General features: G+C 33.1%; 1 protein-coding gene across 18 annotated transcripts in view; it reads left to right on the top strand.

The window, feature by feature from the left end:
* The window catches only part of LOC128987958 (CUGBP Elav-like family member 1), a 696,992-nt gene that overhangs the window by 126,487 nt on the left and 545,352 nt on the right, over nt 1–25,153 (top strand). Inside the window, exon 1 of one of the 18 annotated variants that reach the window (XM_054409096.1) lies at nt 17,456–17,486. The exons of the other annotated variants lie outside the window; for them this stretch is intronic. The gene's annotated coding sequence lies outside the window, so the exon portion shown is untranslated. Of the gene's footprint in view, nt 1–17,455; nt 17,487–25,153 lie in introns of those variants that run through there. 18 annotated transcript variants of the gene reach the window in all.

Raw genomic sequence — 25,153 nt, 5'->3', positions numbered from 1 at the left:
TTGTTACTAAAATTCAACAGGCGTATACTGATAGAATCCTAAAACGGTTTTCGCACAGGCTGGCTAACAAAGCAATACACAATATAAGTTCTCTAAATGCTATGGGGACTGAAAATTAATAATTGTGAAATCTCTGTCACGCGTTAATATATGCGTGATCAAGCTACACACACGTAACCCATACCAGCGAACACATAAGACCAAGCTGAACCCATACCAATAGGATTTGCGTGGTACTCTTAGCCCTAAAGCCACGAGGGGAAGTTACTGTTCAAAACCATAATAAATTTGTCAAATATTAAATCAACTTGACGGATCAAAACTCCTACAACATTGCAAGTGTGATCTGGGAAACGAGTTTCCAAATAAAATAATCTTAAAATACCTTAAAGTTAGATATTAAAACAATTAAGGTATCAATTGCAATTCAGCCTTTTAAAATTAAATAATTTATTCTTATCATCTCAAATTAGTGTGGCTAATCAACTTATTCTTCACTGGCTGACCTATGTCCTGATAAACGGGAGTAAGTTATTTCTTTGGGTAAAATTTCAGTCCTAATTTCACAGTACCCATTGGTTTTATACGTCTGCAGATACAGATATTACCTAAATGTTTTCAACGGAATTATTTTTAATTTCAGTTTATTAGAACTAAAAGAACATTTCGTTCAGTTTTATAATATACATTTCCTTTGAAATGTTCACTGTATTAATCTGGTAACTCTTTCAGCAGGTATTAGATTTATTTGCAAAGTTTGTACGAGTATGCACGAGACAAAGTTTCCCGTATAAGTGGAAGAGAGCTACAGATTGCAATAGACGTCTAGGTTAAGTAACATTCATTCTGATTCCCTCCACTCAATACCCAATCCCAACACTTGAAGGAAACCTTGGAGCCGTATTTACTCCTCCCTTGAGAGAGGAGAGTGAGGGTTGCATGGGAATCGTAGTATATATCAACAATAGAGATGCTGAATTAAGAGCAATACCATAAAATCTATCATTTCGAAAGGTATATAGGCACGTTAACACATATTTTAGAAATACAAAAAAGAATATGTATTGGTGGTGTAGTATCCTTGATTTATTTTATTTATGTTACTATCGCTTTTATGTGTATAAGCTTAATACTAAAATTTGGAAAATCAAAGACAAACTGACTTTATATCCTACCTTAAGTTGTAAGATTAAAATTACTACAAAAGGCCTAAAATATGATTACTCTAATAAGACATTATGGCTCCAAAAGTTGACCTTAAAAGAAGACAGTATTCGGGAGTTTCCACTGATGAAATGGTTATTTACGCGTAGTTTACACTTAATATTGAAGGAGAACCAATTACGTACAACAATTATTTTAAGTAACATTTCTCATGACTAACTTTTGATATATTTTGTGTTTTTATTGCAGCGCCCTTTGCTGTAATAGAAGACTTTTTTAATATCCAGTTACAACCAAATTCCGTATACAGTTTTAAGTTGTTTATTGATGATTTTTTACATCTCATGTTCTCAAAGATATCTACAGAAATGGAGACAATGAAAACATTTTGAAATATTGGAGAAAAACAATTTATTTATTTATTTTTGAGTTGAAACCAGTTTTCATGCTTACAAAGGGTGGTGAGACAAAGGAGTTTCATACCATTACATGGTTATGAGGATTGTTATCTGGTCAGGAAAGGTTGGAGGGTGGACTTAAATACTGGGTTTCCGGCAGAATTATCTTTAAAACTCTCTCTTGGCTTTTGCAATGTATATTAGAAACGATCACGAAATGCATTCCTTTACCACCCCTTTTTACGTAGGTTGCTATTTGCAAGCAAGTATGATAACGCCAATAGCTATTGCAACCTACGCTGTTGATAGAGACATGACAAATGCCTGTACAAGGGTTGAGCCACTCCCTTAAAGAGGGGATGTTCTCATCCCCACAACCCCAGGACAAGGGCTACACGCTGGACACTGTATACAGCACACGTATGAATTAATTACGGACTGTGATATCATCATTAATAATCCACCAGCCACGCCAATGTGAACAGGAACGATGCGTTTGGAATGTTAATGAAAGACACGGGCGTAACACGTGATTAGGGTGACACAATGACATTTTTCAACGTATATTACACGTAACTTTTTTTTCTTTATGACAATTTTACAATAAGAAAGTTTATGTTACTGGACACTAAGTAAAGGTACGTTTAGGAAAAAGAATGTCGATTCATGTGCTTAAAAAATAAATTTTCTTTAATAACTTTACTTACTTTGATTAAAGTCTTATTATGTAAGTTTTTCTCCGTTAGTGTATTTTATATAAGATATAAAACGCCATTTTATACTAAGAGTAAGGCGTCTACCTTTAGTTGGTTGGAGACAAGAGTTTTTGCAATTTTTTTCCGAGAAGTCCAAACAATACTAGTAGGATTCTTGTTAGTAGTTATACGTTTGAAACGGAATATTTTAAAAATTATGAATTATTATGAACGGCTGGTGAAAAAATCTTGAACCTTTGGCAACAGTATAGCCTCCTTTTATATAAGGCAACGGCGTTGGTGTGTGGCAACGTCGCACCGGCTGACCTATTGTCTTGATAATAACAGAAATACTTTTGCGCAGACTTTATTTTGAACAAGTGAAACCGCTGTAGTAGGACGGGTTTGCGACGTTGCCACGTTTGTCTCACCGGGCCTTATAATAGACGAAGCCATGTCAACAGCAATCAAGGGCTTAGTGTGAATTATGTAAGTATTACATATAAAAATATTCCGCTTTGTAAATTTCAATTTTCATTAAATAATTCGAAATTCCATTTTAGGTTCCATTTGAGCAACAGTTAATTAATAAATTAAATCTTAAAACTTAATTAATTAATGAAAAGATATTTGGAAATTTCTGTAATCTACGAAATAAATATTAACATATTTTGCATCCAGTTACATAAAAACTTTCCCTGGTGTTATCATATAGCAGTAAGGGTTGTCTTGACCCTGCGAGAGGATTTAGTAGGGTTTAGGTCCGGAACTGTCTGACTCGCTACCCTAGTATTTCAATAAGTCCTCGACCTTACATTAGCTTACACAAGTTTAAATGAAGTATTACTTTTTGAATATTTCGCTCGCCTTCTTGGTTTTCATTCCTGCTGACTTTAATCCAAAATGCTAATTAGTTTTGTCATCAAAATAATATGTACCTAAAGTTGAATAGTATGCATTTTACTCGAGAAAGCTCTCCAAAACAAGGAAAGCTCTCCTGATCCAATAAATCTTTCCTTGTTTGTTTTTATAAATGGGTCTGCAACTCAAGTTGTGCATTGTGCTACCTTAAACATAAACACAAGTGCCATAGCACCTGAGTCCAATTGGTTACTGTTTAATGAATTTGCAAGTTTATTCCTGTTATGTATTTAATTAGTTTTCTTACCCAAAACATATTACACCAAAGGTTACGCTAATTTTAATTTTATATGAAGCATGATTAATTTTAATTGGGTTTAAATTAAATCGTCTTTACAGCTACCAAAAGTGTAGGTTGCTTATAACAAACTGGAATATGTAAAGTGGTCAAGCCACACAGTGTTTCAAGTGGAATTCAACACTTCAGCATATACATAAGTCAACTTTAAACTGGATTCGCTTGTTAGTTGCGCATTGTTGAAAAAGTCGGGGGTTGATTAAACTATATGTAGACTCAATAAAAGACTATACAGTGGAGCCTTGATAACAAGACCCTCGATAACAAGTAGCCCTTGATGACAAGTGTCATTTTCAAATCCCCTTGAATTTATTTTACCCTCTAGTTAACATGTTATTGCAAACCTCGATAAGAAGTCAACCTTGATAACAAGTCTTATTTGATAATCCCCCTGAGAGTCTCTTTATCAAGGTTCTACGTATAATTGCCTGTGTCGAGTGGCATGTGACTTTAGTTTGTTAGTTTTGTAACTTACTGTATTTATAGTTTGATCTTGAGTTAAAAAAAACCGGTTTCACTAAACGTAAAATAAAATCTACATGCGTTATTTAACAGGAATATATATTTACTTAACCAATACTCTAAATAAGCTTTAAATTTACCCATGATGTATTCAAATATTTTAATAATTTCACTTCTTTTTTGGGTTTCTTTTTAAGTTAAATTCAGCAGTTTGAAGAAAGAGATTACAGTATCTTATACAGTCTTTGAGCTGTTTTATATGTAGTATATGTACGTAATAGAACACCCCAAACAGGTCTCAACCTGGTTATGAATTATTTCAACGTTAAATAATTCACAAGTGTGTAAGTTAGTTAATCTAAGTTACTTTTAGTTTACTCTGTGAGTAATCTTTGAAAATCAATATATGAAACAATAAAGATTTTCTGATTTCTGATTTCTTTGGCACACTCAAAAACTCCTAAACATTTTAATGTAACAGTTATTAAAAATCGTTTTACAATTATTATCTTGAGGGAATCAATCACTCAAGCGATTAATATGTCAAGAACAAAGGATTTCTTTTTTTCCACACCTTGACAAATTTTACAATACCACAGAAGCAAAAATGCAATCAATTATTGAAACAGTGTAAAATAAACGAAAAAGTAAATTTAACCAAGACAGTGGCTTAATAAAAGTAAAAAAAATCTTGACAAAGTGATTTCGCCCCGGGAAATATAAGTAGTCTTTACAGATACTTTTGTTTGGAGGGTACCTGACAATATTTTTCTCTGTAAGTGATTATTTTATCCATCTTATATTTAGATAATAAACGAGTTCATAGATAAAGTTTTCCGTGTGTGTGAATATACTGAACCAATGTGAACAGAGGGAAAGGTAGACAGAGAGTCGGGTAAAGTGAGACGGAAATAGCGCGTATCCGTGACGTCATTTTTCAACACAGCTCGGTGTCACGTGACCGGAAGTAGCTAACAGTTTGGCGGGAAACTAAACACCGGAATAAATCACGTGGTTCCTCTATTGTTGTATTATTTTCTGCTACATTGATTAATTTCGGTATTGTCATTGTTAGCTGTAAATCGTGCATTTTTTTGAGAGAAACAGATTTTATAGTTGAATATGTAGCGTTTCGTATTATTAGGTTGTTTAAATAGGTAATTTTTTACGACATTGATTCTCTCTTATTGTAATTCTATTTTTAAATTTCGTTTCCATCTATTGTTATATAATGTTTCTAGTATCGTTATTTTTTATTGATATTCTTGATATTTCCAGAGCCACTTTTCTATCGTGTTTACTTCACCGAATAATCTTGTATTGATATATTTATATTAAACACAACTTAAATTATTCTATCCTTTTAAATATGACAATTACAATTTTGATTATTACTCCCATACGTTGTAGGTCCTATATTGTATACTTACTATATTGTGTACTTGTTTTACTACTGAATATTGTGAAAATATTTTAACGGTTTAGGGTTTTTCATATTTACAAATTATTACATGTTGTAATTACTATCTACTTAAAAGTAATCTGATTTATTCACATCGGTGAACAGAGAGCTTAGTTTTAGATAGTAATATCGGAAACATACGGTGGTGTGGAGTTCATTAAGGTCAGTGCATCTGGAGCAGATATTTTAGTTAAACTAATGTAACCCAAGAGACCCCAGAAATATTTTGTCGATATACTATTAGTCGAACCCGTTGCTCTGACTACACGACACCAATAACTAAGCTAACACAACCCTATTTAGTATGAAATACATTGGTTAACTGCAATATTTTCCCTTTGAATTCGTTACTTCATGAGAGTACAGAGTCATTTTCAATATGCAAAAAAATTTTAAACATCACTGAAAAAAATAAACAATAATTCGAACGAAAACTTATAGTGACTTTATTGTTTTTGTACCAAATTTGCTACAGTTATACGTATCTTTAAAAGTCAATAGTCTCTGTATGTCAAGAAACCTCTATATCATCATTGTACTAGTTTTCAAAGAAAGGAACTACAGATTTCTATAAAAGCTATAGCGATATAACATGTATATTGATTCTTCCCTCGATAACATCCTCTCAATTCAACTCTCGAACGATAGAAGAATCTCTGTTTTATGTTGTAAGAAATGGTTCACTGTATGTAGATATGTCAGGTACAATAAGTATGGATAACGGGGTTTTCTAAAAATAAATAGTATATTGATCGGTAGCATTTTTTGTTCGTATTCCTTAAATTTATCGGATTTAATAAAACAAATATTTATAACTCACTTATTTTTCATTGCATACTAAAGGTTACTAAAGGTCCGTAACCAATCTGTCCGTCTCATAATTAGATTTAAAAAAATAACTTTACTTTTTTCCTTAACTACTAAATACTGATTTATTTCAAGCAATGAAATACTAAAACTGTACGTGTATACACGTTTTAAATACTGGTTATATAAATAAAATGTTAGTTTAAATGATTATTCTGAGTTCATTAAATAAACTGAAAACTATTTGATGGATTAAACGATAAGCCTTGACTGAGGAAGGTGAAATACAGATTTAGTGGAATAATCAATTTCATTAGTTTGTATAAATAGTGATGTTTATCTTCATGTGTTTAGTGTTATTAAATTAATTCAATCAGATTATCATTTGCAGTTCGATTGGTTTTAAAGTATCATTTTCTATGATCTATTTTACTCATATAAATACGTGTTTAATCATGCATGACACGTTTTCATGTTTGAAAAGATTGTATGTTTGCTTAGGGATGCATTTTATAGCACAATGTGTTTTCTATCCTACATATGGAGCTATATTTTTTAAGTTGAGTGTAACTGGATTAAAAAAATATTGTAAAAAATAACATTACACCTTAATTGTGTTTTTATTTAACACGTAATTTAAGATTTGGAATCCTGATTTCCTTCAAATATCTTTAGTTTACATTTCTAAACAAGTAAGTTAAGTGATTGAGTGTTGTATTGTTAAAATACCAATACAATTATCTATGTCAATAGTAAAAAGGACTTTTAGTAAAAACATATGTTTACAAACTTATTTAATATATAACATATTATATTTTAGGTAAGGATGGATTTTTTGGTTCACCACGGTACTTGGTTTCATAGACGCGATTTTTCTTGCATATCTTACGATTATTATAGAACGTGGAACCAAAGTGACTAACATGAAATGAATTAAACAAAAATATGAATGAAAACAGGTGGTGAGAGTAGAGTACAAATTAAATGTCACACTTCCAACAAACGTGTCTTGGACTAGGTTCAACATGGATATGGTACAAACATAACCTGCACTAAATCGAAAATTTTAAAAATACATATGAATTTAGTTAAAATTGGAACATCTTATTAAAGAGGGATGATATTTTTGCTATTATAATTTAAATCGTAAAACATATTTTATTACTTTATACACGTGTAATTTTTACCTGATATTTTTTATTTATTTACGCTACTTGAAACAATGTTAGGAATGGAACCAAGATTTTGAGGCATTACTTCAATCTTTGTACAGGATTTTGCTTGGGGAGAGCAAAAGTAATTAAAACTGGTTTAGCTCGCTAAAGACAGTTTAATCCTTGGATTAAGACGAACCTGGGATATATTGAATGTAAAACTTGTCCAATGTCATCTTGCGTTTACTGTTGTACTCAATGTAGCAAAATTACAAAAGGTTAAAATGCATCGAAATGCATTAAAAATAAATTAACATATAACCTGTGTTGATAGGTCAATAAGGAAAAAAGGATTACACTTGTATAGAAAAATTGTTTAGTAGGTATAATTTAGTTCTTAAATTGTCAATTACATAACGGAAAGCATTATTTTTAATTGACATGAAACAAATATAGTCTTAACATAAGAAGACTGAAAATTCCTATCATGTCAAAAACTAGTAAATTTGTGACATTTAGAAATTCTTTTTAGCATTTTGTCAAATTAGTCTCATTCTTTAAAGATTTTTAATACATATTAAAATTACAGGTAAAGTCAAAGTTATTCACAAACTATTTCACCTCATTATCATAAATGCTCTCTTTACAGAAAATTGATTTTTATAAGTTTTATAACCAAACAAATATTAATGTCATAGTGACCATTTAGGTTTATACGTTATAGGCTATAACAATATGATTGATCAACTTCAAGTATTGATTCTATACAAATCAGTACATATATTCTCATTGATTACTTACTAATACACCTAAGATAAATCAGTAAAATAAAAATAACACATAATGTAATTTGTAATACTATTTACTGTGCTTAGAGGGGGGTTTTCAGGTCCATAGGTCCTAAATTCAAACCCAGCCAATCACAGTTGGATTATATATATGTGATAATGCTGCGACTCTCTAGGGCTAGCCTAAAGTAATTTGTCAAATAGTCCTGTGCTAGGTCGAAAAACTGTTTCCAAAGTTATATATTTTAAAATTATATCTAAGTAAACATTTTTACTTAGTTCGATTCAAACAAACACATCCTTTTTATGGTGGTCAACCGTTTTGAGGATTAATTTCCAATATATTATATAGACACTGCAGGTTGTGTGTTCTTCTTTATTGGATGAAATTGAATAGATTTGTTACAATTTTTCACAATACTATATTCCTCAACTCAAAAGAGTTCAAAGGGTGATAAATACAGTGTTAGAGGATTTTTTTCTCAAATAAGGCCTGGTAAATTTGTGAATAACCACTTTAAAAACTATTAGAATATTTACTATATAGGTGCTCTTACTTTATTTAAACTCGCATTGGTTACAGTTGAACCTAGTATATCACACGGTTATGACCGGTATTTTCTTTGCAAGGGCTGTGATTAGTTCCCTCCATGTCCGTTACAATGTAGTTGCCACCCTTCGGTTAATATTGCCTGTTGTGTTGCAAGGGTCCTGACAATGGTCCTTCCTTTATAGGAACGTGTATAGGTATCTGACGATTAGTACGGTATACTTATCGTGCCTATGTAACCATTTGATAAGGCTTATGATCACCAATATAAATTGAATTCATAGCATGCAAAGAGTTTTTTTTTTATGTATTAAATGTATTGGAGTTTACATTATTAATACCTGACACCAACCTTTTTTTATATTTTACAACCTCTCTCACTTTTTTGTAAATACGTCAGAGGTATTTTTAGTTTTTTGCTATGGTTTTCTGACCTTGTTACCATCTAACAACGATTTCATGACCCGTTAAAATGATGATATCTACTAGTAAAATTGTGTGTAAACAAAGACTTATAGATAGTACGATGGACATTTTTACACCTTGGTCTAAAAATTATGTTTGACTAAACTAGCAAAATGTATAGTAAATCAAGTACTATTTGGGGTTTGGAATCAACGAATTATAAAATTGTAAGATCAAAATGTTATCAATTTTTACCATTTAAAGTTTTAAACACAATAAAAGTGTTTTGAAAAGAAACGCCAAGAATAATTTCTCAAAATTTGCAAATCTGAAAAAATACATTATACTGTTGCGGGCTTAGCAGGTTCTTTACAAATAAAACTTGGCGATTTTATAATAACTATTTATTTACACTAATTATTCTATATTTACAGATATTAGAATTACCTAACACCTACCTAACCCTATCTAAACCTAGCTAAAGCCTATTCTAATTTACAATGATTCTACTTACAGCTAACCTTTACAGGATTTATCACTACTTCTGTTACAGCACTGTCACTACACTGTCACTAGTGTCACTACACTGTCTCTACACCGACACTACACTGTCACTGCCACTAGCACTAGCACTGGTCACTGACACGCGCTTGCTGCGACGATTCTCGGAAGGCTCAACTCAACTCAACTCCGTGTGCCGGAAGACGGTCCCTTATATAAGCTTGCCGTGGAACATTCTAGAGACCCCTGGTAGCCTAGACAAAGGTGTTTACGCCGTAGAAGTGTAGAAGGTTCTAGGGCCCCTATTGAGGTAGTCCGTTGACATGGGTCTATTGTCTATCCGTGGTGCGCTAGGAGAAACCCGTGAAAACAAACAACCCTTTTGAGACGGCGCCTGGCTATTGTTGCGCGGGGCTCCTGACTTGTAACACTACCCCCTCCTTAAGACTGTTCTGTCCCAGAACAGATTTCCCCTGAAGCTTGCGATCTTCTGGTCCACCGGAGGTTCCCCATGGGTTGTATACGCAGACCACAATTTCGATGCCAGTGTCCTTAAAAAGTTCCCGCACCATATTTCTCACAATCCTCCATTCCAGTCCGTCATAACCACATCCCAGCCTGGGAATAGCAAGCTTTTTTATTCCAATCCGAAGGAGCTTGTCTCGCAGGTCTTGCAGGCTTTTCTTCAACGATTCGTAGGACGGCTTCTGGCTTGACGTCTCCTTGGTTACGAGGTAGAACAGATGCCGTCCATTGCGCTTCAGGTTAAGGGTGGTGCCAATGGCGGGTCTCTGACGCTCGAGATCTTCAGTCCCTCCAAACTTTTTCCTGAAGACTGTGGCTATACCTCGCGACGCTCTCAGGCCTTCTGCTACGCAGTGGGCCAAGGCATATTCCACTGGCAAAGTGAAGAGGTCCTTGTATAACAGCCTCGGTCCTTCATTTCCACGTCTCTCAGGCACGATGTCTCTTGGCTCGGATGAGAGGTTCCGAACTTGCTGTTCCTCTTGTTTGCCGTGATCCCCGTTGTAGGATGCAAGCATGTTGAAATGGACTAATATGGGTTTGCCGTCTGGTTGCCTCTTAATCCGATAGATGACGTCATTTAGACGGGAAATAACTTCATAAGGTCCTTCCCACGAGTTCTGGAGATTTGGCGAATATCCACGACGCCTTCGGGGATTGTGTAGCCACACGAGGTCTCCAGGTCTGAACCCTCCTTTCTCGGCCTTCACGTCGTACCTCTCCCTCATCCTGTCACTTGCTCCAGATATGTTGCGACGGACTTTCTCGTCCATCATCTTCCCGTTCTTTGACAAGGGAGCCACATCCTGCCCCGATGATCTTCCTTTATTGTCCATCTTCCACTGCATAATGTGCCTTAGGTCTGGGTCCCCCTTCCGGTCCTCTGAAAGCTTCTCGTCCTTTTCGTCGTTAATAACGATCACACGACGAACCGATGCACTGTAGTCTTCCTTGCGCGCACAATGATTGTCACTGTCTCCACATTGTCTTCTGAAGAGTGCATCCGCCTTCTTATGGCCCGGCCCAGTGCGATGATTTGACTCGAAGTCATACTCCTGCTTCGATCCTGGAGGGATTGAATGAGGCTTAGTCCGGGGACGCCCCATCTCTCCGCAGTTCAAACAGCGTGCCTGCCGGTGACGATTTTTGAGTGCCTCCAGAACTCTCTCTACCAGGTCCTCGATGTCCAGTGGAGTTGTAGGTTCTGCGTCTGCCACACGGACTCGAGGCTGACCTCTCACCGACTGCCGTACAGCCTCGAACTCCAGCGCCTGTGTCAGTGCGTCACTCCGTGTCTTTGGTCTGGCGAGCTTCACTGCCTGTTGAGTCTCGGGTTCACGTAGTCCGTCTAGGAAATTATCCACTGCCAAGCTCTCGTAGACATCATCCGTGACCGATGGATAGGCGTTTCTCACCAGGCGAGCAATGTCGGCTTCGAACTCCTGGAGTGACTCGCTTGGCTTCTGGATCCGGTTCCGCAGTTGAGATCGGTAGAGCTGGTCCATGTGTCGATGCCCAAAGCGCATGTCCAATCTCTTCACTAGTTCTGGGAAATTCTTCCGCTCCGCCATTGGCATAGCATGCAGAACTGCTAACGCATCGCCCCGTAGTGCAAGGCACAGTGCTGAAGCCTTTGTCTCCTCAGTCCACCCATGTACCATAGCCGCTGTCTCGAAGAGAAGCATGTAGTCATCCCAGGGGGTTTTGCCATCGAAGTGAGGAACGATGTTCTGTGGGGCAACGGCAGCAATGGTGGGCGCTGGCTTGGAGATCGTTTCTGGGGCGTTATCCGGCCGAAATTTGTCCGTGCTAGCCGATGACGCAGGTGTGAAGCTTCCCGATGCAGCCATCTCCTGCCTGAGCTTATCAACTAACCTATCTTCTAGATTTTTTTCTAAACAATTAAATTTCTCATCCATTTCATTCATTCTACTTTCTAAACTATCAACTTTGCTCGAATACTCATCTAATTTTTTCAGCATTTTTGATTCTACATTTGACATTTTTGCCTCAATGCTAGCTTCTAAGCTTTTGTTATTTTCTGACATTTTAGACTCAATATTAGCTTCTAGGTTTTCTAATGCTTTACTAGTTTCTGACATTTTTGACTCTAAGTTTTTGTTATTTTCTGACATTTTTGATTCAATATTAGCTTCTAGGTTCTTACTAGTTTCTGATATTTTTGACTCTAATGTTTTACTACTTTCTGAAATTTTTGACTCCAAGTTTTTAAGCATTTTATTGACATCAGATGTTTCAAATAAAACGTTATCCAGATCTTCACCTGCATCAATTAAAGCTTGTTTAAGGCGTGCCTGAATGGCTGATTTAGTTCCACTAGTATCTAGATCTCGTTCTTCTAATTCTCTCCTAAGATCAGCTACTTTTAATTCATCAAGTTTTACACCTTTGAAAGCCATTTTATGCAAAACAATTAAAATAATTTTACAATAAATGATTTTGTCCTTTGTAAACAAATTTGACACAAATTACTAATATGTAACAAAGACCCTGATTCTTTACTAATTCTAATACAACTAAAATAAAACTCAATATTTTACAAATAAAATCGCCAAAATAATGCCGCTTTCTGACACCAATTGTTGCGGGCTTAGCAGGTTCTTTACAAATAAAACTTGGCGATTTTATAATAACTATTTATTTACACTAATTATTCTATATTTACAGATATTAGAATTACCTAACACCTACCTAACCCTATCTAAACCTAGCTAAAGCCTATTCTAATTTACAATGATTCTACTTACAGCTAACCTTTACAGGATTTATCACTACTTCTGTTACAGCACTGTCACTACACTGTCACTAGTGTCACTACACTGTCTCTACCACTAGCACTAGCACTGGTCACTGACACGCGCTTGCCGCGACGATTCTCGGAAGGCTCAACTCAACTCAACTCCGTGTGCCGGAAGACGGTCCCTTATATAAGCTTGCCGTGGAACATTCTAGAGACCCCTGGTAGCCTAGACAAAGGTGTTTACGCCGTAGAAGTGTAGAAGGTTCTAGGGCCCCTATTGAGGTAGTCCGTTGACATGGGTCTATTGTCTATCCGTGGTGCGCTAGGAGAAACCCGTGAAAACAAACAACCCTTTTGAGACGGCGCCTGGCTATTGTTGCGCGGGGCTCCTGACTTGTAACAATACAAATTCATCTTTCCATATAAAATAGTTAAAAAGATGAAATTGGTAGATGGACAAGGGTATTATATTTGGTATCATGGGTAGAAAGACTGCCATGTGGCCAGGAAAGGTTAGAGGGTGGACTTAAATACTGGGTTTCCGGCAGGATTGTCTTTAAAACTCTCTCTTGGCTTTATAATGTATATTAGAAACCCTCGTAAACTTTATAGGGAAGCTAGTGTTTCGGAAATGTGTAAATACCAAGTGTAAAAGAATTTACTTTACTGTCATTTTGTTGGTAGTGTATGTTTTTTGTTTTATCTAAGACAATAATATGTGTACATTTTACAAAATTTGTAGCCTAACAATGCTTAGATACTTTGAGAAGGAATTAAGAATTCTCGTGCACATTTGAAAAAATTCAATACATACAAATTAGCATTAGGTTTCTAAGGAGTAAATTGAGTTTTTGCCTTAATTATTTAAAACCAAAGTTAAATAACATTTAATTTTCTCTTTTTACAATATATGTTATCTTATGGGTCCTAACTTTAAAGTATCGATGGTTAATTTTAACATTTCGTTATAGTTATTTTTCATTCACCATACTTTTAAAGATTATTAAAACTGATTGACAAAAAGAATTGTCCACCTATTGTTGTAATATTTTTGATTTGGGATAATTTTGGTTTGAATTTCAATCTTAATGCTAAATAAAAAGATGTACAGGAGTTTCATGGTAGTTGAAATACTTCATACCTTCATATAAAAACTTGATTTGTCGTCATACTCTTTTATTGTGTGTGGTGAATGAATAATGTAGTCTTTTAGGATAGTTAGAAGTCGCATACTTCCTAACATGAAGTAAGGCCATTACGATGCAACATTTTTAATGCGTTGCCAAAAAATATACGTACATAGGTGATTCATGTTTTGCATAAATATCAACTGAATTACACGATACAAGTAACACAGTCTTGTTACTAATAGAAAGAATCAGGTTGTTATTAATAAACTGTTGCGGGTTTTATGTGGTTAGAGATGCAATTGATGTTATTTATGTTTAGCAAGTGTAGTAGTTAGCTTGTCAAAGAATATGGAACTGTTGCACTACTTATTGTTGGTTCGAGTCATTGTGACAACCTTTAAAATCCTTATAAAATTGCTACTTTAAAGGGCTATAGTTTGTTACTTTAAAAGGGGTTATTAAATAAATTTAAATATCTTCTTCTTCACTGGGTTACATATAAACTTCCCGGTGTTATTTAAGGGTTGTCTTGACCTTACGAGAGGATTTAGTAGGGTTTAGGTCTGGAACTGGGACTCGCTACCCTAGTATTTCAATAACTTCGACCTTGTGTCCTTACGCGGTTCTTAATGTAGTATTACCAAACTAATAGGAAGGATTGGAAAACACCAATTTATGATCTTTAGGCGGAAAATTAGATATTGACTCGTTCAATTAATACACATAACGATACCTCAACAAATATCCTAATAGGTTTTTCTTTACCGAAAACGATAGACCAAACTACCATGATTGTAGGTAGCCATTTTATCTCCATAGCTGTAGTTGCGTGGTAATCATTATCTCATAAATCAATACAGATTACTCTCGGTGCTTTGTTGTTATCGACTGTCCTTAGAAGAATATATTTTAAATCAATGCAATATATTTTCATACGTTTTGTTCTTTAAACATGATTCAATCAGGTACTTTTTGTCATTTAAAAATCTTTTGCATCATACTTTCTCCTAAAAAAATAACATATGTTCATAACTTTAGTTTCAAGTAACAAATAATCTCGTGGCATGAGATCGTAATTGGTATTTGCGTGTTTGTCCCAAAGAGTTAGTGAACCATAGATTTTAGTACAAAATGATGGATGGTAAAATGTTTTAATCAAACTACAAACAGCTACATAGTCAACGATTGCTGAAAGAGTACAGCCGAAGCAAGTGAACTAGAACATTTAAAGTGGTCAAGTCGGGGAATGCAACACTTCAGCATATTACATCGGTCAACTTTAAACTGGATTATACGGTTGTTAGTTGCACATTGTTGAACAAGTTGGGAGTTTTGATGAAATTCTATAACGGGCGATTTAAGTGTCCGTGTTGAGTGGATTTTGTAAAACACAAGCAGAGAGTTGAATACTTTTGCATAGTTTTTGATCCCACTCCAATACACACCTATAAGCTTACGATAGAAAATAATTACCTACGATTGAAAATAATAATATATTTTAGATGCTTATTTAAATGATCCAATGATAATTATATGTACCGTTTTACAATTCAAACAGGCTATAAAATAGTCCTTGAATATTTTAAGTAAATTTGTTATACTCCCATTGTAAAACACGAAGCATATTATATGTGCATCATCACTGACAGGCAGGTAACATTAGACTCAAATAAACATATTTAATATTAGGATTAACTTTTGAGGTAAAAAATTATCCTTAATTAACACTGAAGAACAAGACGTGTGGTAAAAATCGGTTATGAAAATTGGTCAAAAAATAAGGAAGTTATGGTCTAAAAAAAAAAAAAAAAAAAAAAAAAAAAAAAACACACTTAAAACTATAATGTAGGTATTCATAAAATAAAAATAAAGGGAATTAAAAAGGTGGAGCGGAGATGAATGCTGCGAACTAATAATTTATAATGGAGTACGTGTAATTAATGATAATATGTAACATAGGACTCATCTTCCTTAAAACACAATATCCATTATGAACGCGAAGGCACATGTGCCAACCCGGCGCTTTGCTTTGTGACATTCAATTTGCGTTTACAAACTCACCTGTTTTTCATTCCAATTTCAAGAAGTCTCAAAATAACGCACTATCGTAATTAAATTCCTGGATTTATAAATCAACCTTTGCCTGCCACTTAGTTTCATGTCTAATTTTCGAGAACCTCCAATTTTGACAAACATTTTCATTAAATCTATCGAGGTATTTTGTGATTAGTTAAGCCTGATTAGTAGTAGTAGCCTACTTATGAAATGTTATTAGTTACCATGAATATTTTATCATTAAATTATAACTAGCTGCTGTACCCGCGTTCCGTAATGGGAAGAAAATTCAGTTTCGAAGAGCGGATGTAGCTTTTACATCATATATGTAAATTTAAATAAATAGTTAAAACTATCTCTGGTTTGATACAGCAAAGGTTATATATAATCCTTTTATTTCCTAAACAAACGTCAAAGTTTTAGAGTAAATAATCATTTAAAAAATTTAAGAACAAACAAACCTACCCCATTCCCGATAAAATTTATTTATATTGTAAATTGTTTCTTTCAATTTTGCTTCTTTTGTGTTGATTCTAAGTACCATGGTTTGTAGATTTCTTGATAACATCACAATTTAAAGCAAGTTTTTTACAAGTTTGTACTTATCATAGCCAAATTAATTTGAACAAATAGTACTCACTGAGATTTTCTGCTATGAAAAGTTTTTTCACCAGTTGATTTTTATAACTAATTAGAAGAAAAGTACTACAATTAGTTGAAGAGCTTTTGAATTTTTATACGTTTATCTTTATATTTAAATTTGTTAAAATTAAGAATAAATTGATTGTTTATCCATTGCACATTAGTTTTATTTAAATACATTTAGTATTCATATGTTTTAGCAATTTTTGTAACTTAGTCACTCGGTACACACAGGGAACAGCTACAGATTCCAATAAAAGCCAGCGTTATAACATTTATCTTGATTCTCCCCTCGATAAAACCCTCTCAATCCAAACACTTGTGAAAAATCCTAAGAATCCCGGGTTTATATTGTAAGAAATGGTTTACCTATGTTGGGTAAAACGATAAAATATAGACGATCTTGTTTTTCTAGTATTAAGATATTTGCTACGTCAGGTGATTATAAGTTAGATGGCCTTATCAATTTTGAGCACTTTAAAAAAATCTCACAATTTTGCTTATTTATGCAACCTAACCTCACGAACGAATCTATTTTTCGTCACCTTTTAACAAGTGAAAATTACCAATTTCCCAGGTAGATCAAACTAAATGTTTTTTATATGGTAGTTAGTGTTAAAATAATTCCCGATATGATTTGTTTAAGGTTATACATTGTTGATTGCGTTACAGCATGACAGCTAGATTCGAATGTCTCATTATATCTTGGCAATTACTTATTTTGTTATTGTTTTCAGGTACGAGTCAATAAAGACCAGTGTCAAACGAGTAAGTAAATGTCCATTTGTAGATCACGTAATATAGTCGTAATTTTGTGATATGCATATTTATAGTTTATTTTTGGGCAAGTCTCGTTCTTGAACACTGTGAATTGGGTGTAGCTTAAGATACACTTAAAGCAATGTACCTTAAAAACATAAGGATTCATTTGCTACTTGATACTTGATTTTATTTTAGTAAAATAAGATGCGTGTAGACAGTGGGGCTCTGCACGTGCAAACTTTTTATATAATTATTCGTTCAGTGCACCATTATTTTTTGATAAACAATAGTCTGCTGTCTGTTCTCGCTTTACAATAGTATTTTTTGAGCCGAAGTAGAGTCAGTAATTGTTTACAATATTGCATAAAGCATATAATATTAAGCTTAAATATTGGCTTTATTTCTTGTTTACTAGGAAGTTTTCAATGTAAGGGTTGTTTTTACATTTCCTTGAGGATCTGAAACCTTCCGTGTTGAGGGATGAGGTATTATCCTGTGGGATTACCAGGAGAGCCTCTCCTGACAACCAGGACGTGTCCTCATGTCCTTCCTGTGTTGTTTATTTAGCCTCGTGAATTTAGAGGTTTTCCCGTGTGATTAAATTAGTTATAACCATCAATTGATTCATAATCTTTTGATGGTATCATCCTTTTATAACCGGTTAACCAAATGCTGTTTTAGCATGTGTGTATAAATCAATATTATAGTGTTCACGAACATGAATGAACTGTAGCAGAGTGCAGCTTAGGTACCATTTTAGAAGGAAAATTAATAACTGCTATTGAAGTAATGGCAATGAACCCGAAAATTATATAAAAAGATCTTACAATAGAACAATACCATTATATGAGGCTATTTTACCCTCCACATTTAAATATAACTGTAAACAGTATAGTTAGTATAAACAAATATATTTCACTACTTGTAAAATACTAGAACAATCTTTACGGCCTTTTCTAGCTAGACTATGTTAATACATTATTTTGATTAAAGTATATAGCGGACACTAATGATTGTTAAGCAATTTTAAGACTCCGATGATTGTTAAGGCACTTTTAAGACAATAATGATTGTTAAGACACTAATGATTGTTAAGACACTAACGATTGTGCAGGCACTTTTAAGACACTAATGATTGTTAAGGCACTTTTAAGTAGTTTTTACATCTGAACAAGGTTAGGCCAAAGTCAAACACAGCTGATGGATGAGCGTGAAATATTTCGTGTGAACTGTGGCTTTGCTTATGTTAGTTGTTAAGCTTAAATTGAATTCCTTTAAAGCGAAATGTCAGAGGGTAACTTGTAAATTTAGTTGACCAAATAGGTTTTAATTATTTGGTGAAAATACCATAATAATTTGTCATCAACAAATATTATTAATATTATCAAATAAGTTTTTTTTGATTGTGGTAACTAGAAGTATAGTTTCTTACTTATATATTATTTGGGTATGGTGGGTTTCAAATATCACTACGGTCTTCATGAAAAGTAAAAAAAGCATAGAGAAATAAACAGTATTAAAATATATTATTTAACTTGCAAAATGTATGTTTTGAATAAAGAATCTATGATTTATAATGACACCATCGCTAACTTGTATAAATATTTTTATTTGCACAACTTTTCACCATATATGTACCAATTAAAATAATACATTTATTGATTAAAATATATGTTTATCCACAAAAACACAGAAATATGTGTAGCTAATAACATTTAGTACAAATTAAAATTTGCACTTATTGTTCTGAAGAAAAATTATTTTGAGCATCACAAAACAACGAAATTATTCATTGGACAAAACGATAAGCTTAGACTATCATAGCAAATACGGCTTGGTGGAATAATCGATGGCGTATTTGTTTGTATAATTAATAAGGTTCAAATACGTTTAGTGTTAATAATCACATTAAATCAGATACAATTCAGTCAACAGTATAGTTTGTTTGTCGTTGAAGTGAGATCTGTATAATTACCAGTAATACTAGTGAAAATTACTGTTAGATCAATCATATAGTGTATCCCTGCTTACGCTTTTACATTGTGTTTACGCAATATTAATAAATATTTAAAGGAGTTCTCTTTGTAAAATAAAATGTTTGCCTAATATAATCTTAGGGTATTGTAATGTACGCTTATTAGAGTAAAGTTGCTTAAAGTTGTGCGTAACGCTATGTGTTAAATTTAATCGAATACAATCAAATGCAAAACAATGCAATTCAATTAAATTGTTTCTTGGAATAGGTTCAAAACCATGTATTAAAAATAGGATTTCTAGAATATATATTAAGTTTGTTAACTTTTTAAAACGGGAATGGTACAACCTTTTTAATTTCAAAAAAATATTTCTATTGAGGTTTGAAGAATTTACGTACGGAAAGTAATAGATATACGGATTTTACGTAATAGTCGTTTCGGGGGAATTGTGCGTTTTCACTAGTACTGGACAAAAAATTTCCTTTTTGTATAATTTAAGTTCTATATGAAGGTAATCCATCTAATTGATCAATATTTAGCACATGCGTAAGTTAACACAAAACATTTTGACTAAAAAAACTAAAACGAAGTTAACAAAGTGACAACTAATTTTGTTAAGAGACTGTTTAAACACGTAAAACGTCAAACCTTATTTTATGTAACCCATTCTGACAGTTTGAAAACTTTTAAATTTACAAAAGTGTCATTTTCAAATTTTCATTCATTTTCCCTTGGTTTGATTCTACGGATGTACCAAACAAAATAATGTATTATTTCAAGCCTCGAAAAGAAGTCAACCTTGTAATAGTAACAAGTCTTATTTAATAATCCCAATGAGTCTTATTATCGACTTATCGACATGGGTCTTGTTATCAAGGTTCTATTGTGGTATTTCATTTTTCTGTGACGTAGTGATTTTAAATGGGACGTCTGCGCCCTTAAAACGCTTAAACTCGCCCTTTATAGCCCATCCTGAAAATGATAAAAATACCGTTGAAAAGGCCAGTACGATAACCTTATACTGTACTCCCTACTTATCTCTGAATTTATGAAGTCTTCGTAAAGATATCCCATGTTGAGTTTAACATCTTATATATTAAAACGTGACAGGGTCTTTTTTATTTCACGATTCTGAATCAACCATTTGACGGATTTTCATGATTTTTGTGTTGAAAGAAAGATAATTTTGAGAACTAGGGAATGTCGATGCCATAATTTTAGTTTAGGGTTTCAGGTTTTTTGAAATTAAGTTTTAATTTTTAAAAAGTTTAGCAGCCGACGCTAACATTGTACTCTAGCTTTTGGTATAATACCATTTGTTTAAATTTGTTTAAAACAGCTGTAAACATTCAGAGTTTTCGACACAAATTTAGCATTTGGATGAAAATGAAATGACATACGCAGGGTTGACTTATTTATACTATGTGTAATGCTATAATCATTGATAAATTCATTTGTTCGGTAAGAGGATGAGAGATTATTCAAAATATACATAATAAAATACTAGATGTTTTAATTTAATTTTTTGAGCAGTCTTTAAAATCTTTAGTTTGTTTTAGTGTAATATAATTTGTTATAACTAACAGCTTTGAATATAAAAATATTGTATATAATTATGAGGTTAGGTTATTTACTCTGTGATTTTCTCATTGATTATAAGTAAGACTATATAACCATTGATGTATACGATTCGAAGCTCACGAGTCTTTAAATAAAGCTTATGAAAATTATTTTACTTCTAGACTTTTTGAGGAATGGTTGGGAAAATAACAATGATCACATGTTTTAATTGATGTTTTAATTAATTTTTAATTATGTGTGTACGTTTTAATTCATCTTGGCAGTTTTAATAATTACAATAAATTTTGAACACCTTAAACTATATGCTTGAATTAGGATTAGGATTAGACACAAAAAAAAATAATTGAGTTACACGTATGCATTTATCCTACATATTATTTGGAACAAACATCTCTAATGTTGTACAGTAATTAATTTTTTATACGCTTGGAGCCTGTAAAATTGTGTAAGATAACTTTCAAATAGTCACAACAAAATTAATTGGAAAGTTGATATAAATATGATGAAATTGACAAATACAACAAGTATGTGCTTGAATATAGTCCGAATTAATTTCAGGCTGTTCTGATTTTGTTTATAAATATTTACTTTAGGCTGTAAAGTTTATTTTATATTACATTTTTATAACTTATGCTTTTATATGACTGTTTTAAAATTAAATGACGAAATTTGGATGAACCCCAACTAACTTCAATTCAAATAATATACCAACGCAATATGTTATCTTTTTTTGAATCCAAAGAAAAGTAACGGAAAAAAATGAGCAGGAGTTTAAAGTAGATAGCTACAGCGCCATTAGTTTTCGCTACCCTTCTTTTAAATCAAAAAGGATGACGAACGAGACATTATTATGAGAAACGTTTTATTCAGTCAGAGAAACAAGTTCGGGAAGCAGCATATGACAGTTGGTAATTGCCTGTTTATATTTACGTGAAATATGAACCAAAACAAATGGAGTTTTCCATCTGTAATTGAATGTCAGATTTATAATGTTTTACCCAATGTTTCATCTCGTCTCAGGTGGGTATTTAGGTGTTAATACTTTTTTGGCAAAATTAAATCAATTTAAAATATTTACCTACAACTGTTTTATAAACTAGCCGTTTCAGTTCAGTTCTTAGAATTGGAAATATTCACTTAACTGTATTCCTTACAGCATTTTTTGACTTAAAAACATGGGTAACGGACCAATGAGGTTCAAGGTTGAGAGAAAAGAAGTAAAATTTTAATCCTTCGAAATTCAACTGTGTTAGCTGTTAGGAATTGTATGTTACTTGTTGTTCTTGTACGTTTAATTGTTAATGAGTGGTGTAATTAGTGTTAGGCACAATGATTCGTTGAGGTTATAAACGAAAACATAACCTCTCTTAGAAGTGGTGACTAAAGTCGGGACCACGTAAGTTTGAAGTTGGTGGCAGCCAATCACAAGACAAGGCTAGTGTGACGTTGCTACATCGTCCGTTGACAACACTAATTAAAATGTACTAAGTTATATTTTCAAATCAGCTGGTATTATAAGTTTTGGCAACACCGCACGGTTCTCATTGGTTCATTCAAACCCATAATGGTAAATAGGCTCCTCCCTCAACTGCAAAATTACGTGGTCCCGACTGTCGTGATCGTTAGTAATTTAAAAAACTGTCATAGGTAAAGTAGTGTACGCAACTCGTGTAAATAGTGTTTACGACACTCGTAGAGGTTTTAAGTACTCGCCAAGGCTCGTACCACAATTTCTACTCGTGTAGTTAAAACTATCTTGACGTGATCGTTGCGTCTATGGTATTAAATAGTTGAAAACTATAAACTAAGGACGAGATACATAGATTTAAACTTTAATTCCTTAAACATAAGTTCATAGGACTTTTAATAGCTTATACACAATTTATAATATATTTAATTAATACAACCACATCAACAAAACTCTGGTATGTTTACTTTACCATCCTTTTACTTATCTACCATTTATACATTTTCTCCACATTTGATATCCAAAACACTGCGGGGTCTATAACGGCCTATTTTTCTTCCATTTCAGTTCATATTTACTTAACATCAACCAAGGCTCTCTTTTAATGTTTTTATTATTTTTGTTGAGTGAACGATATCTTCTTCGATGTTTTTTTAAAATATTTTGATGATGAGTAAATATTCCAATAATCATTGATTTTTAACTATATTTCAAAGTTTGAAGATATATGTAAATTTAAAAAACGTTTCTTTGAATTTTTAAAATAAATATCTAATGCTAAGTGTAAAATATATTACGAGTAGTTTAAAATGGCACATAAGTCAATAAAATTGCCATCCAAATGAGATGTATTCCACTTGAAAAGTCATGATACGGCTTTAAAAAGAAGAAAGCTTAGGCGAGGTAGATATTATAGTTCTACAAACATACGGGTAAATGTAATTGTGAATCAGAGTGTAAAACTCACTGTTTGTTCATCCGTCTACCTTCACTCTTTTTGCTGTCATAAATGTCACAAAAAGAAATCAGTGTTCATATTTGCGGAAAATGATGCTTAAACATTGTATCCAGTCAGCGTAAAGCATGCAGAATTTATGTTAAGGTTGATGGTGCAATTATTTATGTGTCTCGTATTGTAAGGGGCATTTTGCAGTTATATGCGTTTTTTTGTTGAAAAATTGATGTTCTGTTCGTTTAAATATGCTACGATATAGTCCTTAGAATATTTTGCAATTAATCCTGTCAGTGGATGGTTGTATTTTAATGAGCATATATAATGGTAGTGAGTGTGGCAAATTCTTTTTGGTGTAAGTAAATGAAGTGTGATGATGCATATAAGAGGTTCCAAGTTATATTAGCTTCACAAAGAGTTATTTAACATTTTTCTAAAATAACCATGTTTTTATTTTCTTGTTAAATCTGACAATTAATGTTTTCTTGTTATTTATAAAACAAGCATAGTTTAGAAGAATATCTTGATTATTTTTGTGATTTAGTTGCTGGGGTTCCGATAATTTTGCCGTTAAATTCGTTGATACTCACGGAAATAAAAGGAAATTATCACAGTCCTTTAAACTGAAGGGACGAGTTTTATTAAACTCGTCATTAGAAGTTTTGCTATTGCAATAGTTATTCAATAGTGTATCCAATAGTGCAATAGTGTATCCAATAGTGCAATAGTGTATTCAAATCGGGCTCCGTGTTTAGTATGAAATATATGGTTATGTTTATAGAATGCATTCCTGTAGTAAGGGCAATGAATACACAGTTTGTGTATTCATTGGTAAGGGTGAACCATTTGGCAGTGAATTCAATATGACGATTAGATGGACGAAAAAACATAAAAAAGTGTAGATAAATGTTAGATGTGGTCAGGTAGAGTGCTAGCAGTCAGTGCAATCATGGATTAATCATTGTGATTACATAACATTTACTTCTCAAACGATCAGCTATACTACTGTACACATAAACGTAATCAAATACACCCAGGTTTTATATTAATTACATAATCACACGTTTTACAGTTTATTTTATGTTTTTTGTGGCCATTAGCTGATCTGTACACGCAAGTAAATGCACAATCGTGATATTTCGGCACACTCAGATAATGATTGAAACTTGGCAAGACAAACGATTGGCGAAGTAGAAGCTTGATTGGTTGCTACGTTCCGGTCGGATGTTGATGTTAGAGATTGGGTGTAAGTTTTGTTATTGCTGTTTGTGCACAATTTATCACGGATGATTAGAAAATATGTGAATGAAATATTTTCTTTTCGAAATAGATAAATTAAATTCTTGCTTCGTCGAAACTGCTTGTAATATCCTACCCATACAATAAATTTCTAGTTCATTTTAAGTTAAAATTTTGTAAAATATGTAACTTATATTTAATTTAATGTAGAAAAGTTTGAAAATTATATTTCACCCTTTGAGTCACTTGTGTGGTTAAAAAAATCACAATTTCTTTATCAATTAAATTAGCTACGGCTGTTGTAGATCTTTAGTCTACATTCAACAACAAAATTTGCTTTTTTTGTCACTTGTTTCAAAGTGGGCTTACAACAGTGTATGGACATCCTAGTGGTTATAGTGCTTGCCTTCAAATCTTAAATTTCAACTGGTTTAGTTCCAAGTGAGGTCGTTTCTGA

Source organism: Macrosteles quadrilineatus, unplaced genomic scaffold, assembly GCF_028750875.1.
Source record: "Macrosteles quadrilineatus isolate MER2022 unplaced genomic scaffold, UCM_ALF_1.0 Scaffold_2__2_contigs__length_208266976, whole genome shotgun sequence".
In the NCBI taxonomy this organism is placed as follows: Eukaryota; Metazoa; Arthropoda; class Insecta; order Hemiptera; family Cicadellidae; genus Macrosteles; species Macrosteles quadrilineatus.
The sequence above is the reverse complement of the archived record's forward strand: the minus strand, read 5'-3'. Positions and strand labels throughout refer to the sequence as shown.